Genomic DNA, 14,927 nt, shown 5'->3' on the forward strand with positions numbered 1-14,927 from the left:
AGCACAGCTAAGGTCCCACCTGAAAGGGATGCAGGCTAGAGCCCCAGCAGCCTATGCCTTGACCTCTTCATCCTCACTACCCACAGTGTGGTCTACAGGCCTGCAGCCTCAGCCTCACCTGGGAGCCTCCTAGGAATGCAGAATCTTGGGCCCTGTCCCAGACCTACTGAGAGCAAATCTGCCTGTGAGCCAGATCTCCAAGTGATTTATGTGCCTGTTAGGGTTTTAGAAACAATTTGCTAAGGTCAGCAGCTGACCCCTAAGCAAATACGAAATAAATATTAATTATTTGTATTGTCATCACTGTAGCTTATGGAGAGATTTGCTAGGATAAAATTCAGACTCGGCATCACGCATGGATGTGATAATGACTCACCCACAGGCATAGGGTCTGCCCTGCCTTTTACAGAGTCTCTCTCCATACAGATAAAGACCAGGCTGTCAAATACAAAGAGCCAGGACCCCACACTAGCTCTTCTGATTCCTCAGTCCCTCCTCCTCCTGCAGCATCCTGTCCTCTCCAGTGGCTTATCTATTACACACTATGGTGTACATGACTCAGGGTTTGTGAGGCCTCTCCCAGAGATAGTTGCAAAGCTCAAGCCATGCTTTCTGCCACTGTCTGATGAAAGAATCGAGATCTTTATTGCCAAACCTCAAGTGATGGGCAGTGCCATTTCAGTGCATAGAAAGGTGACATCACAAACCATTCTTTATCTCTTTAAAATTTCCTACCTTATTATACAAGTCATGCATGAGTACATCCTCAGGATAAAATATTCAAGTTATACAGAAGCACATAGGGTACAAAGCAAAAGTCCCTTTCATCAGAGAGGCACTGAAGGTTTCAAAGCAGAGACTCCTGAGTTTGGATCTCAGCTCCATCGCTTACTGGATGTGTGTCTTTGGACAACTTACTTAGCCTCTCTGGGACTCAGTTTCCTCATACCCACCTGAAATATCTGTTTAAGGATTAAATGTAATAAGGCCTTTAAAATGCTTAGCTTTGAGCCTGCACACAGTGGGAATGAGCAATGTTTTCACACCCCAGTCTTGTCCCCAAAGGTAACTCCTATTCGCAGCTTGGCATGAAGACTTGGAGACCCTCTGCTATGCGTTTACTTATATAGGTACCCAACAAGCACAAGTGCACATTTAGTATAAAGATGATCACAGCAGACCTTAGTTCTACAGCTTGCTTGCTTTAGAGTTCACCTGAGTTGTGGGGATATTTTAATGCCCATCACACAGATGTATCTCTTGTTCTAACAGCTCTGTACGTCTATCCTTGGGATAGAGGCACAATGACAGATTGAAAAATTCCCCCATTGTGGACATTTAAGTTTCCACCAGCTACCCACTGGAAGTCGACCGTACGTGCAAAGGCAGCCAAGCTCGAGCATGTCAGACGGAGGAAGCTGAGCAGCCAGGAAGTGGAGCCAGGCGGAGGATGCTGTCATCAGAGCCTCTGCCAAGGACGGGAAGGATGACGACAATCTGGGGCACACTCAAAATAAATAATTGTCCTTAACCCTCTCAAAATTGGGAAGCACATCCTTAGTCACTGGCTTCCTGTCACAGCTGGGTGCTGTGCCCTCACACCGCCCACTGCAAGGCTGTGCCCAGGCTCCCAGGTTCACAGCCAACAAGGGCACCTGCCTGGGATGACTCCTCTGCCCCAAGTGCTTTCCTCCAGCAAAGGGGCCAAATACAAGCAGTTAGTTACTCTGGCCAAAAAGGACCTAAAAAATGACCCAGAAGAGCTGTTTCATGACTTGGGTAGTATCAAAACCTTGAAATCTTACCCAGAATGCTAATCTATAAAGCAGATCAAAGGGAGGGCCCTGGTGGAACCAAGCTCGTTGTTCAGAGGGGGAGATAAAGAGCCTCATCTTTTCCCCTGAGACTCCCAGGGTCCTCAGAATACAGGTGATAACCCACTAATCTATCTGGTCCAATTGTTTTCTCAGATTTGGTGGCTGGAGCTCATGGAGAGGAAGTTACTCACCAAAGAACCACAGAGACTAAGTAGCAGAGTCCAGGGAAGGATTCTGGTCCCCTGACCCCTGACTCCCAGGCTACCGCACTTTCTGTGAACTTCTACAGCATGTGCTTGTTTAGACTAAGGTGTGAATGACTGTGTCATTCAGAGATGATTATGTCTTCAGAGACACATTCCATTAGAGCCACAGCTCTCCATCCCAGGTAGGTACGGCCCAAGTGTAACTCACAAGATAAACAACTCAGAATTTCCCAGGCTTTGGGTATGTTTCTCTGAGAGGTCCGAATGTGGAAAGATAAAATAACAACTGAGAAAAAAACTATAAAACTGCTTTTATATTTTAAAAATGAATTGAAAATGAAACCAAATAAGAAATTCACCTGAACTTGGGGCCGGGCGCGGTGGCTCAAGTCTGTAATCCCAGCACTTTGGGAGGCCGAGACGGGTGGATCACGAGGTCAGGAGATCGAGACCATCCTGGCTAACACGGTGAAACCCTGTCTCTACCAAAAAATACAAAAAACTAGCCGGGCGAGGTGGCAGGCGCCTGTAGTCCCTACCAAAAAATACAAAAAAGTAGCCGGGCGAGGTGGCGGCGCCTGTAGTCCCAGCTACTCGGGAGGCTGAGGCAGGAGAATGGCGTGAACCCGGGAGGCACAGCTTGCAGTGAGCTGAGATCCGGCCACTGCACTCCAGCCTGGGCGACAGAGCGAGACTCTGCCTCAAAAAAAAAAAAAGAAAGAAATTCACCTGAACTTTTATGATTCAGTTTTGGACTTCAATTCAATGTGATCCTTGTCTAAGCGCCTTGAGACGAAGGAAGCACCCGCATGACCCTGGCCCTGGCTCCTGACAGTATGAGGTCCGTCTCTTCTGCTGTTGATACATGAGGTTGGCACAGAAGTTACTGCAGTTTCCGCCATTACTTTTAATGCCAAAAATCGCAATTACTTTTGTGCCAACCTAATACGTTGGTGGAAAACTGTGAGGGGTCCTGAGCCCAAGGAATGGCTTCTCAATGGAAAGATGATTGGCAGCAGAGTAAGGGAGAGGTTTTCGGTGGATGAAAAGTCATCCCCAGCCTTTAAAATCTCTCTGTGTATGCAGTCTACTCTGCCTAATCCATAATCACAAAATGAGCATTTATTGTGCAAACATTTATTAAGTACCTACTGTATGCCCAGCACTATGCTAATCACTTTATAAGGATGAGATGGGCATTAGCATTACCTCCCATTTTACAGATGACAAAACTGAGGCTCAGGAAACATAAGTCATGGGAATATCCGAGTCCATCGGTGATAGGAACAGGATCCAGAAACTCTTCCTCTCCAGCAGTGTGACCAACCATCCCAGTTTACCCAGGGCCATTCTTGTGTTAACATGGAAAGTAACACATTCCAGGAAGCCTGCATTCCCAGGTGTAACTGGGACAACTGGCTGCCCTAGTGGAGGGTCTGCTGAGGCTATTCAGAGAACAAAAATAGTTAATATTGACGCTTAAGCTCCTGGAGTGTTCGAAGGGAGGCTAACTCCCCGATCCTGGGCGGGCTGTGTGGAGTGGAAATGAGGACCGCAAGTCTGGATGCAGGTGTTGGAGAATGAGGGTCCGACTGGGTGGCCAGCAGAGGCAGCATATCTCTGACACATGCCTTTGAGTTGTTTGGACGGGGGTGACCCACCAGTCCCACATCCCAGGAGCTCCCTCAATCCCAGATAAACCAGAACAACTGATGACCCTACTTTCCAATGAGAAGCTGTCGCTGAATATTCCAGAAAACGCACACACCTTCAACAACTGCAGGCTCCGTATGTCTGTCTACTTATTTGCTTTCTACTCACCCCCTCCTTTTCCCTCAAACTGGCAGGCAGTGCAATGCTGTGCTGTTGTCTTGCTCTCTCCATGAGTGACTACAGAAAGAAAAAATAAAATGGAAAAGGTCATTGTGCTTTAAAAGGAGCCTTTAAAAAAATAAAAGAAAGAAAAGAAAATTACCTGAATAGGCTCCTATTAGTGGGAAGTAAGAAAAGGTTTCAAATGCAAAACTGTTCTCAAGAGAAAGCACATGTTGACCCTGTGACTGTGTTTGAAACTTGTGTTGAAAACGTTCTCGCAATGTTTCAGAAGGCTTTTTTGCATATTTATTTTCCTTACCCTGATGAGAGGTACAGTTCCGAGCACTTGTTGACAAGTGTGGAGACAGACGTTCTGCCTTACAGGCTCCCTCTCTCCTGGGCTGAACACTTTCCCCTGGGACCTTTAGGTCCACATTCAACTTCTGTCTCTGCCTCCGCCTCCTCTCTCTCTCTCCCCCGCGCCCCAGTCTCCTCTCTTCTCTTTCTCTTCCCTTTCCTTTCCTTCCTTTCCCTGCTCCTCCCTCTCCTCCCTCATTCTTCCTCCCCGCCCACATCCATACCGGCCTTTGACCTACTCCTTCTCACCAAGCTCACTCAAGCTCAGCCTTTGCACTTTCTGTTCCCTCTGTTCGAACACCTTTCCCTTTGTGATTTGCCTGGTCAACTCCTTCTCACCCCTTGTGTCTCAGCTTACATGACCCCATCTCAAGGGGGCTTTCTTGAACTCCCCATGGAAAATAGTTCCATTCTCCACCGACCCCCTCCACATTCTGCAGCTTCCTTCAAAGCACTTACCCTACTCCTTGTAGCCCCTTCCTGAACATATTTACTGTGCATGGGGGAGGCAGACGTCACGTCTGTCTATTTGCACTTGTATCTCCAAGGCCTATCCCCATGCCTGGCAGATATACAGCAGGTGCTCAACCAGTGCTTTCAACTGCATGACTAAGCCAATGACTCCCACACACTTGACTGACAACTCTCTGGATGGTTTCTGGTTCCTCGGTTTGGGCTCCCCCAGAAGTGGATCCTGAGATGAAGATTCAAGCGCAGGTAGTTTATTTAGGAGGTGAGTCCCTGAGTGCAGAAGAGACTTGGGGAAAGGAGGAAAGCCGATGCAGGGTGTGCTATGAAGAGGCTGCCAATGCAGGCAACAGGGGCCCCGTCCTAGGGGCCACTTGGAGATGATGCAGAACCTGTTCCCCTACTACGGGGCAACATCACCAGCTGAGGCTGCTACTAGGGATTTTATCCCTGACACCTCTGGTCTACTCCAAGCTTGGAAGGAAAGAAAGTCCTCAGCAGAGAGTCATGGGTGCTGCCAAACAACCCCACTAGAATGGACCAAGACGATGAGACCCAAGGGGACAAGAACGGATGGTACCCGCAGCATCTGCCACACCTGGTGACCACAGCCAGCAACTGCACCAGCGTCTTGGCAGCCCTTAACCTGCTGAAAATGTCTCCCAGCAACACTGGCTGTGTGAGCCACCCCTTCCTTCTTCAACTGTCTCCCCTCCTGCCTTTTCTGACTCTCCCACTGCCCTGTGTGCTAATCCCTGGGCTCCATCCCTAACCCTTCTCCTGTTCTCCTCAGTGAGCAAGGTCCCCACCCACTGCCCCTTCCCCTGGGAAACACAACAGCAGGTGAACCCCAACCTCAGGATCCCCTCACCTGAGCTCCTGTCCCAACAAACAACCACCTGTTGGAATAACGGCAACAACAGTCACAACTGAGGGTAGGACTCAGCAGTACTGAGGTGTCAGAGTTACCTGCATGCTCTCAGAATGTACCGCCTGGGCTCCAGCATGGCCTCCAGCCCTTACTAGCTATGAACTTGGACAGTTTACTAACCTATTTTTTTTTTTTCTCTGTCACCCAGGCTGGAATGCAATGGCACAGTTTCAGCTCACTGCAACCTCTGCCTCCCGGGTTCAAGCGATTCTTCTGCCTCAGCCTCCCAAGTAGCTTGAACTACAGGCGCCCGCCACCAAGCCTGGCTAATTTTTGGATTTTTTAGCAGAGACAGAGTTTTGCCACGTTGGCCAGGCTGGTCTCAAACTCCTGACCTCAAGTGATCCACCCACCTCAGCCTCCCAAAGTGCTGGGATTACAGGCATGAGCCACCGCACACAGCCAGATTACTAACTATCTTAAAACTGCTGATAAAGAAAGCCTTATCGCAAAGGGCACTTATGAGTCTTAAGCTAGTTTAACACCAGTACATTAAAGTGCTAAGCATGGCGCGGGGATGAGCAAACCGCAGTGGGCAGGCCAAATCCAGCCCACCACCACCAAAGATGTTTCCCATTTGGTTCTCTACAGAGAGCATTTGGTAACCCCTGGCACGGTGCCTGACACATCGTTGGTGCTTCACAAATATCGGATATGACAACATGAGTGTGAGTGTCCACGTGAGTATCAGTGTCCATATTCACACAGAATGTGGGACTCGTTACCCCATTTTCCAGATAAGAGATCTCCATGTACACACCTCAGAGTCCTCCCCCTCCCCGGTTCCCTGGCCCTCCCCATAGAACACCCCCGACTTATCACCGTCACTATCCCAGACTCTCAGGCTGGGGTCCTCAGAGCCCTCCAGGATGCCGTGTCCTCCCACAAGCCCTGGAGATTCAGCCTCCATGCCCCTTGGCTGCAGCCACACTTGCCTTTCCAACCTCGCTGTCCTCTTCACTCCCCTCCCTGGACCAGTTTTCCCCACGGTGAGTTCCCTAGAATATGGGTCCCTGGAAAAGAGCTTCCATGGTCAATTGATTTTAGAAAATATCACATGTCATCTGCCCCTCTCCAAGAGTCACAATAACCATTAAAGTGCTAAAGGCTCTGAGAAGTCCTGCAAAGAGATCTGTTTAACTCTATGTAACCCAGCATTTGGCAAACCCACACAGCATTTTTTGTTTGTTTTGTCACTTAAAATCTGTTTCTACCACGGGACACAGATTGGGAGCTACTGCCTGTGTCTCGTACGATGGTTGCCTCTCTGGAATCCCAGACAGACCAGTCTCTCTTCCCTTTCACCTATCCCAGGAATTTATAAACATTTTCTATAGAAGGCTGGATAGTAAATACATTAAGCCTTGCGGGCCAAGTGGCAAAACTGAGTATATTATACAGGTACTTACGTGATAAGACAGAAAACAAATTTCTATCAACATTTTATTGGTAGAATTCAAAACTTCATTTGTGGGCACAGAAATTTGAATTTTATGTCGTTTTCACACCTCACAAAAGAGTCTTCTTCTTTTCATGCTTTCAGTCAATTCTTTAAAAACAAAAAATAAAATAAAATAAAAAAACACAGATAAATCACATCTTCTAAAACGCAGCTCTGATCACCTCTGTGTTAAAACATGTTCAAAGACTCCCCTCTCTCCCTAGCGGACAAAGTCCAAGCTCATCCCCCAACCATTCAAAACCCTCTCAGCCAGACCTGCTGTCCATCTGGAATTCCACCCCACTCTCCCCTTCCACTCCCTGTGATACATCCAGATAAAATCGCTCCCTGCTCCCATATACGTTCATCCTGTTCTGTTCTTGTGTCTTTTCTCATAGGGCTCCCTCCTCCTGGAATTCCTCTCCACAATCGCCATACATCCAAACTTAAGGACTAACTCAAGGGCCACCTCCTCCAGGAAGCTTTCCCTGATCTCCTCAGGGAGAGCTTCTATCTCCTTCCTCCAAACTTCCAGGCCTCTTTACCTCAATATCACATACAGCACTTGTATTAGTTCATCCTCGCATTGCTATAAAGAACTACCTGAAACTGACGAGCCAGGTAAAATGGCTCATGCCTACAACTCCAGCACTTTGGGAGGCCAAGGTAGATGGATCACCTGAGCTCAGGAATTCAAGACTAGCCTGGCAAAACATGGTGAAACCCTGTCTCTACAAAAATACAAAAATTACCCTGGCTAATACAAAAATTAGCCAGGTGTGGTAGTAGGTGCCTGTAATCCCAGCTACTCCGGAGGCTGAGGCAGGAGAATCGCTTGAACCCGGAAGGTGGAGGTTGCAGTGAGCTGACATCGCATCACTGTACTCCAGCCTAGGTGACAGGAGTGAGACTCCGTCTCAAACTGGGTAATGTATAAAGAAAAGAAGTTTGGCCAGGCACAGTGGCTCACGCCGGTAATCCCAAAATTTTGAGAGGCCAAGGCAGGTGGATCACTTGAGGTCAGGAGTTCAAGACCAGCCTGACCAATATGATGAAACCCCATCTGCACTAAAAATATAAAAATTAGCCAGGCATGGTAGTAGGCGCCTGCAATCCCAACTACTCGGGAGGCGAAGACAGGAGAATCGCTTGAACCCAGGAGGCGGAGATTGCAATGAGTCGAGATAGCGCCACTGCACTCCAGCCTGGGCAAAAGAGAGAGACTCCATATGAAAGAAAAAAAAAGTTTAATTGACTCACAGTTCTGCAGGCTATACAGAAAGTAGCAATGAGGAGGCCTCAGGAAACTTACAATTGGGATGGAAGGCGAAGGAGAAACAGGCACCTCTTACATGGCCGGAAGAGGAGGAATAGAAAGTGAAGGGAGAGGTTGCTACACACTTTTAAACAACCACATGTGGGAACTCACTCATTATCACAAGAAGAGCAAGGGGGAAGTCCACCAGGGAAATCCCATGATCCAGTCACCTCCAACATCGGGGATTATAATTCGACATGAAATTTGGGTGGGGACACAAATCCAAACCACACCAGCACTGGAAATTTGGGTGGGGACACAAATCCTAACCACACCAGCACTGGCCCCCATCTATCTAAAACTGGGCTCTACCTCTACATCTTTCTGACCCAGTAACATGACATCTAGAAGCTGTGAAAACAAGCTCCCACGAGGAATGCTGCAGCAGCTGTGTGCAGCTGCAATGGGCGACGGTTCTGCTGAGAAAATCCATTTCACGTCCTCCTCCTCCCCACTCCATCCTTTCCCCACTGTCTCCTGTGGGTCGCCACCAGTCCATTCCACATGCTCCACCTCCCCACTCCATCCTTTCCACATTGCCTCTGGGTACCCACCAATCCATTCCACATACTCCATCTCCCCACTCCATCCTTTCCACACTGCCTCCTGTTGGTCCCCACCAGTCCATTCCACATCCTCCTCCTCCCCACTCCATCCTTTCCACACTGCCTCCTGTGGGTCGCCACCAGTCCATTCCACATCCTCCTCCTCCCCACTCCATCCTTTCCACACTGCCTCCTGTGGGTCACCACCAGTTTCAGAAGTGAGAAGAGCTGATATCAAGATGTGAAAGCTATCTCTTTAAATTCTGAAAGAAATGGGAGATTGAGATGGAGAAGATGAGCCAGAAGTTAGCCTGTGTCTGGAAAGGTCCTCACCTCTCCCCATCTTCGGAAGAACAAGAGAAGCTGAAGTCATGCGAACATGCAGAGTGTTTTGATTCAAAAAGAATCATGAGATGGTATTGTGCGGGTCAACGCGACCCAGCGTGAACAATGTTCTCATTGACCAATTTCATCTCCTTATTTGCAATCAAACTAATAACAGTTTATCTCAATCTCAGGGGAAACCAACCACACAGCTATGCAGCAGCCTTGGAAGAAAGAGCTCCTTGCAAAGCCGATTCTGTTCTGATGGACAGGATTGGAGAAAGCTGCCACCACAGTAGAGAGACCTGAGCCCTCTTCCCCACAGGGGCGGTCAGCATCCCCTTCATGGCTAAACCACCCCCTTCCCAGCAGAAGTGTGGGCCAACCTACGGGCCACAGGTGGAGGAATCAGAGTCTTAGAGGCTGAGCATTTCTTTTTTTTCTTATTTACTTATTTATTTTTAACTGTCAAATAAAAATTGCACAAATTTGAGACTGGGTCGTTTCCATCTTCTCTGTTCTATTCATACACCCAATACACAGACCTCACTCCCACCACCATCTTTATGGAGGGAGAAGGCGACAGGTATTGAAGAGGACTTTACTGGGTTCACCCATGTGGATGGACTCCGGGAAGACTGAGATCAGGTTCTGCAATTTGTTGCAGTGGACCCACGAAACACTTCCGAGACAGGACATCATCCCAGCCAGGCTTGGCTGCCTCCTGCCTAAGGCATAAAATCTTGGCCTAACCTCCCTTCAAAGGCAGTTCAAGAATGCCTTCACGATCCTTCATGTTAGGGCTTTAGACCCACTGGCCTGCAGAGGAAATAGATGAAGCTGGCATGGATATCTTTCCTTTGGCTCTCACAAAATCATAAGCATCTTAAAAGAGGTTTCCCCCACTTATGAGGACAGCTCTCTGTGCCACTTCAACCATTAAAATGTGGTGTGGAAAAAAAAGCCACACTGCTGGGTTCAAGGTAGGAAGGAAAGACTGCTAGTCAGAAACCTCCCGTTTACTCGGAAGGGCGTTGCAGAGGCCAAGTAACCATGGATTAAACACAGGAGAAGTTTCTTTCTCCCTCAGGTGGGAATGTGGGTATCTGCAGCCCAGGGCCAAGGTGTCCCAGGGCCCAGGGACCATCTCTGGAAACGCCGGCCACCCTCACCACACGTCCAGCAGGACTCATTACCAGCCTTCATTCCCTCAAAATGTGGGAAAAGGAGAAGAACATGAATTGCCCCTGTACCACTCAGAAATGTACACATCACCGGCTCACACGTCCTAGACGAGGATTTAGCTCATAAGCACTCGCTACAAGGGAGGTAGATACAGCAGTCTGCTAGGGCTGCCATAACAAAATGTCACAGGTTGGGTGGCTTAAACAACAGAGATTTGTTTTGCACAGTCCTGGAGGCTGGAAGTCCAAGATCAAATTGTTGGCAGGATGGGTTTCTCCTGAGGCCTCTCCTGGACTTGCAGGTACCCATCTTCTCCCTGTATCCTCACAGGGTCTTCCTTCTGTTCTCCAGCATCCCTTGCATCGCGCTCTGCACCCCATCTTCCCTTCTTATTAGAACACCAGTCAGACTGCACAAGGGCCCCTCCTAAGGGACTCATTTTAACCTAACATCCTCTTTAAAACCACATTCTGGCTGGGCATGGTGGCTCACGCTTGTAATCCCAGTACTTTGGGAGGCCAAGGTGGGCAGATCACCTGAGGTCACGAGTTCGAGACCAGCCTGACCAATATGGCGAAACCCCAACTCTACTGAAACTACAAAAATTAGCCGGGTGTAGTGGCACACCTGCAGTCCCAGCTACTCAGGAGGCTAAGGCAGGAGAATCGCTTGAACCTGGGAGGTAGAGGTTGCAGTAAACCGAGATCACACCACCACTCTCCAGCCTGGCAAAAGAGCAACACTCCGTCTAAAAAAAAAAAAAAAAATCCTGAGGTCCTGGGGGTTAGGGCTTCAACATGTGAATTTGGGAAGTGGACATCACTCAGTTCATAATAACAGGGACACATAGTCTTGATCCTGGGGAGTCATGTGCCTGCTAAAAATTGGGGCATGGTGGGTGGAAATGCTGATAATAAGGAAAGGAAGAGGCTGGGTGCGGTGGCTCACACCTATAATTCCAGCACTCTGGGAGGCCGAGGTGGGAGAATCATTAGAGTCTAGGTGTTCAAAATCAGCCTGGGCAACACAGAGACTGTCTCTACAAAACATAAAAAAAAAAAAAAATAGCTGGATGAAGTAGCACAAGCCTGTGACCCCAGCTACTTGGGAGAATGAGGCAGGAGGATCACTCCAGGCCAGGAATTAGAAGCTACGCTGAGCTGAGATGACACTGCTGCATTCCATCCTGGGTGACACAGTGAGACCCTGTCTTACATAAAATCATAATAATAATTTTTTTAAAAGCCAAAAAACAAAAAGAGGAGGAGGCTGGATCAGGGGAACAATTAACTATCTTTGCCCTACACAGTGTCCTATCCTGGTTTGTAGCATCCACAGCTCGTAGCATCTGGCACCAGGGAGGAAGTCAAACAGCTGAAGGTCTAAAGAAGGGAAGAGAACACAAAACTCATGGAGATGCCACCTAGATCTCATCCTTGGGGGCTCGTCTGGTGTAAGTCTGTTGTGCTTTCAATGCCAAGAACACAGCTGGCCCATCACTGGGTCCTGCAGAACAGAAGCCTGTGGGGTGTTAGGACAGAAGTTTCCAGAGTAGGCAGGAGTAAGCTTTGCAACTCCAAAAAGAGACTGAACAAGCACAAGAGCAGGTATTTCTGTCCAGTTTGTTCCCTGATGCATTCTGTCATGGAGAATGGTGCCCAGCACGTCGTAGGTACTCAATAAATGGCATGGACGCAGACAAGGAAGCTCAGAAGAGGAACTTCGTCTCCATCCAGGGCAGTACTGGCAGGAAACCACTCTTAAGTCATCCCTCCCCACAACCCCATCATACTGTCTTTTCCTAACATTCTCAGCCATCTATAGGTTGGTGCAAAAGTAATTGGGGTTTTTGTCACTAAAAGTAATGGCAAAACCACAATTACTTGTGCACCAACCTAATATATTTCATTATTTTAAACGACAGCATCTAGAAGCAGGGCCTGCGTTCCTAATGAGGAGGGCAGGTGAGGTATACGGGAAGGGAAAAGGTGGCTTCAACCACACAGAGGATCCTGACTGAGACCCACCTTTGAAAGCAGGTGTGCTTTGGAAATATGTTTAGTGTTTATACATGGCCCAGAAGCAGGTTCACCCAGCACAGCAGAAGAGGCAACTCAGCCGGTGCTCAGGAGCGTGTGTGGTATGGTGCTGAGCTCTCCCATGCCTGCTTCCTCACTGTAAAGTGGGAGGATCGCAGCATGTACCACAGAGAATGTCCTCAGCATTAAATGAGGTGACGCCCGAAAGCATCGAAGCGCAGTGCCTGACACTGAGCAGGTCCTCTGCAAATGCCAGCGACTGGGAGAAGTCTGTGTCTGTCAGTGCTGGTCCCCGGCTATTCTAAGGGCTTTAGAGACGTCATGAGGATAAAGACGGCTAGAGGACAGGTAGAAATGTTGCTTATTTTACATTTTAACAGACTGTGGGACAGGCGCGGTGGCTCGTGCCTGTAATACCAGCACTTTGGGAGATGAAGGTGAGTAGATCACTTGAGGTCAGGAGTTCAAGGCCAGCCCGGCCAACACGGTAAAACACGGACTCTGCTAAAAATACAAAAATGAGCCAGGCATGGTGGCACACGCCTGTAATCCCAGCTACTTGGGAGGATGAGACAGGAGAACTGTTTGAGGCCGGGGGCAGAGGCTGCAGTGAGCCAAGATGGTGCCATTGTACTCCAGCCTGGGCAACAGAGAAAGGCTCGTCTCAAAACAGACAAACAAAACCACTGTGCTTTTGAAAATAATGCCAAGAGCATGAGCTAAAGTTAGAATAGTAAGAACTGAGGAGAGAGACCCACAGAAAACCTCCTAACTCATATCACATAAAAAGCGGAATGCACTGCCGGAGGGCGGCCTCTCTCGACAACAGCCAGCCATGCTTGAAGGCCTCGGAATAAACAAGGAGACCCCAGAAGACCCTGGATTAGAGTTAAAGGGAAAAAATCAACGCTGAGGCCCCCCGCAGAGAGAGGTCACCATGAAACCATGTCACTAAAGGCCAGCCCTTCCTGCCCCCTGAAAGGCCAGAATTTTTTAAAAGGATGGCCTTTGAGCTTTTGTTTATTAAAGAGCTCAGAAATGTGCATAACGGTAACCGTTTTAAGAAACTGTGTACTGCAGCTTGTTAAATCATTGGAAATAAAATCTAAGCAAGAGTTGCAGAATTAGATTACCCAGTATGAAGGAAACATACTTTCATCTCAAGTTCCTCTAAATAGATGTTATTTTCCCTTGCTGTAAAGGTAGGCTATTTTCCTTATTATTCTTTACTCAAGAAAAACAAGGAAGTGGGAGAGTGGGAGACGAAAAGCCACATCGGTTAGGTGCCCCCATGTTGCAGAGCAATTCTAATCAGCATTAACATTGCAATAGCCCAGGAAAAAGAACTGGGAGGTTTTCATTGTACTGGAACAAAACTGAGAGATGAAAATGCAGTCGCAAGCGTAAAAAAAGTTATTATGAAATCTGTTCAAGCCTCATGCTTTTCCAATGATTCAAGATAATCACATGAGCAGCTTCAAACATTATGCATTGACATCATTCAAACAGATAGCTCCCAGAGGTTGGATATGAGATCAGGGAATTACCATTCATCATACGTTTATGACAAATCGAATGGCCCGAACTGATTTGTGACTGGTTAGAGCTCATGTGGGTCTCTCCAACTATGGCCACCTTGCTACTTAACGATCCTCCTTGCTTAAGAAGAACCCCCGTAGAACCCATAACGTCTCATTGCAATAAGGAACGGGAAACTCCTCACAACCCAAGGTCAAGTGCCTAAGGTGTGGATCTTCTCAACGTCCAGAGTCCTGTCATTCAAAGAGCAAATACAGAACCTCCTCTTGCTGGAGGTTAACTCCAGCAAATAGACAGACAGACGCAGGTTTAAGAGTCTACTGTGCTACTTTCTGGATGTGGAACCATGAGCAAGGCATCTCCCCTCCTTGTGCCCTGTCTCATTTTTAATATCAAGAGTATAATGGCCTCTACTTCTTAGGGCAGTTACGAGGATTAAGTGAAATCATGTACATAAAGTATTGAGCACGATTCGTGGCACAGAGCAGGCATTTAATAAATGTTAGCTAGAACTGCTGTTACGCCCAGTACCGATAAGATAATAGAGTTGGGGGCGGAGCAAGATGGCCGAATAGGAACAGCTCCAGTCTGCAACTCCCAGCGCGAGCGACACAGAAGACCGGTGATTTCTGCATTTTCAACTGAGGTACTGGGGTCATCTCACTACGGAGTGCCGGACAATTGGTGCTGGTCAGTTGCTGCAGCACGACCAGCGAGAGCTGAAGCAGGGCGAGGCATCGCCTCACCTGGGAAGCGCAAGGGGGAAGGGAATCCCTTTTCCTAGCCAGGGGAACTGAGACACACAACACCTGGAAAATCGGGTAACTCCCACCCCAATACTGCACTTTAAGCAAACGGGCACACCAGGAGAATATATCCCACACCTGGCTGGGAGGGTCCCACGCCCACGGAGCCTCCCTCATTGCTAACACAGCAGTCTGC

The sequence above is a fragment of the Rhinopithecus bieti genome, unplaced genomic scaffold, assembly GCF_001698545.2.
Source record: "Rhinopithecus bieti isolate Rb0 unplaced genomic scaffold, ASM169854v2 scaffold_13704, whole genome shotgun sequence".
In the NCBI taxonomy this organism is placed as follows: Eukaryota; Metazoa; Chordata; class Mammalia; order Primates; family Cercopithecidae; genus Rhinopithecus; species Rhinopithecus bieti.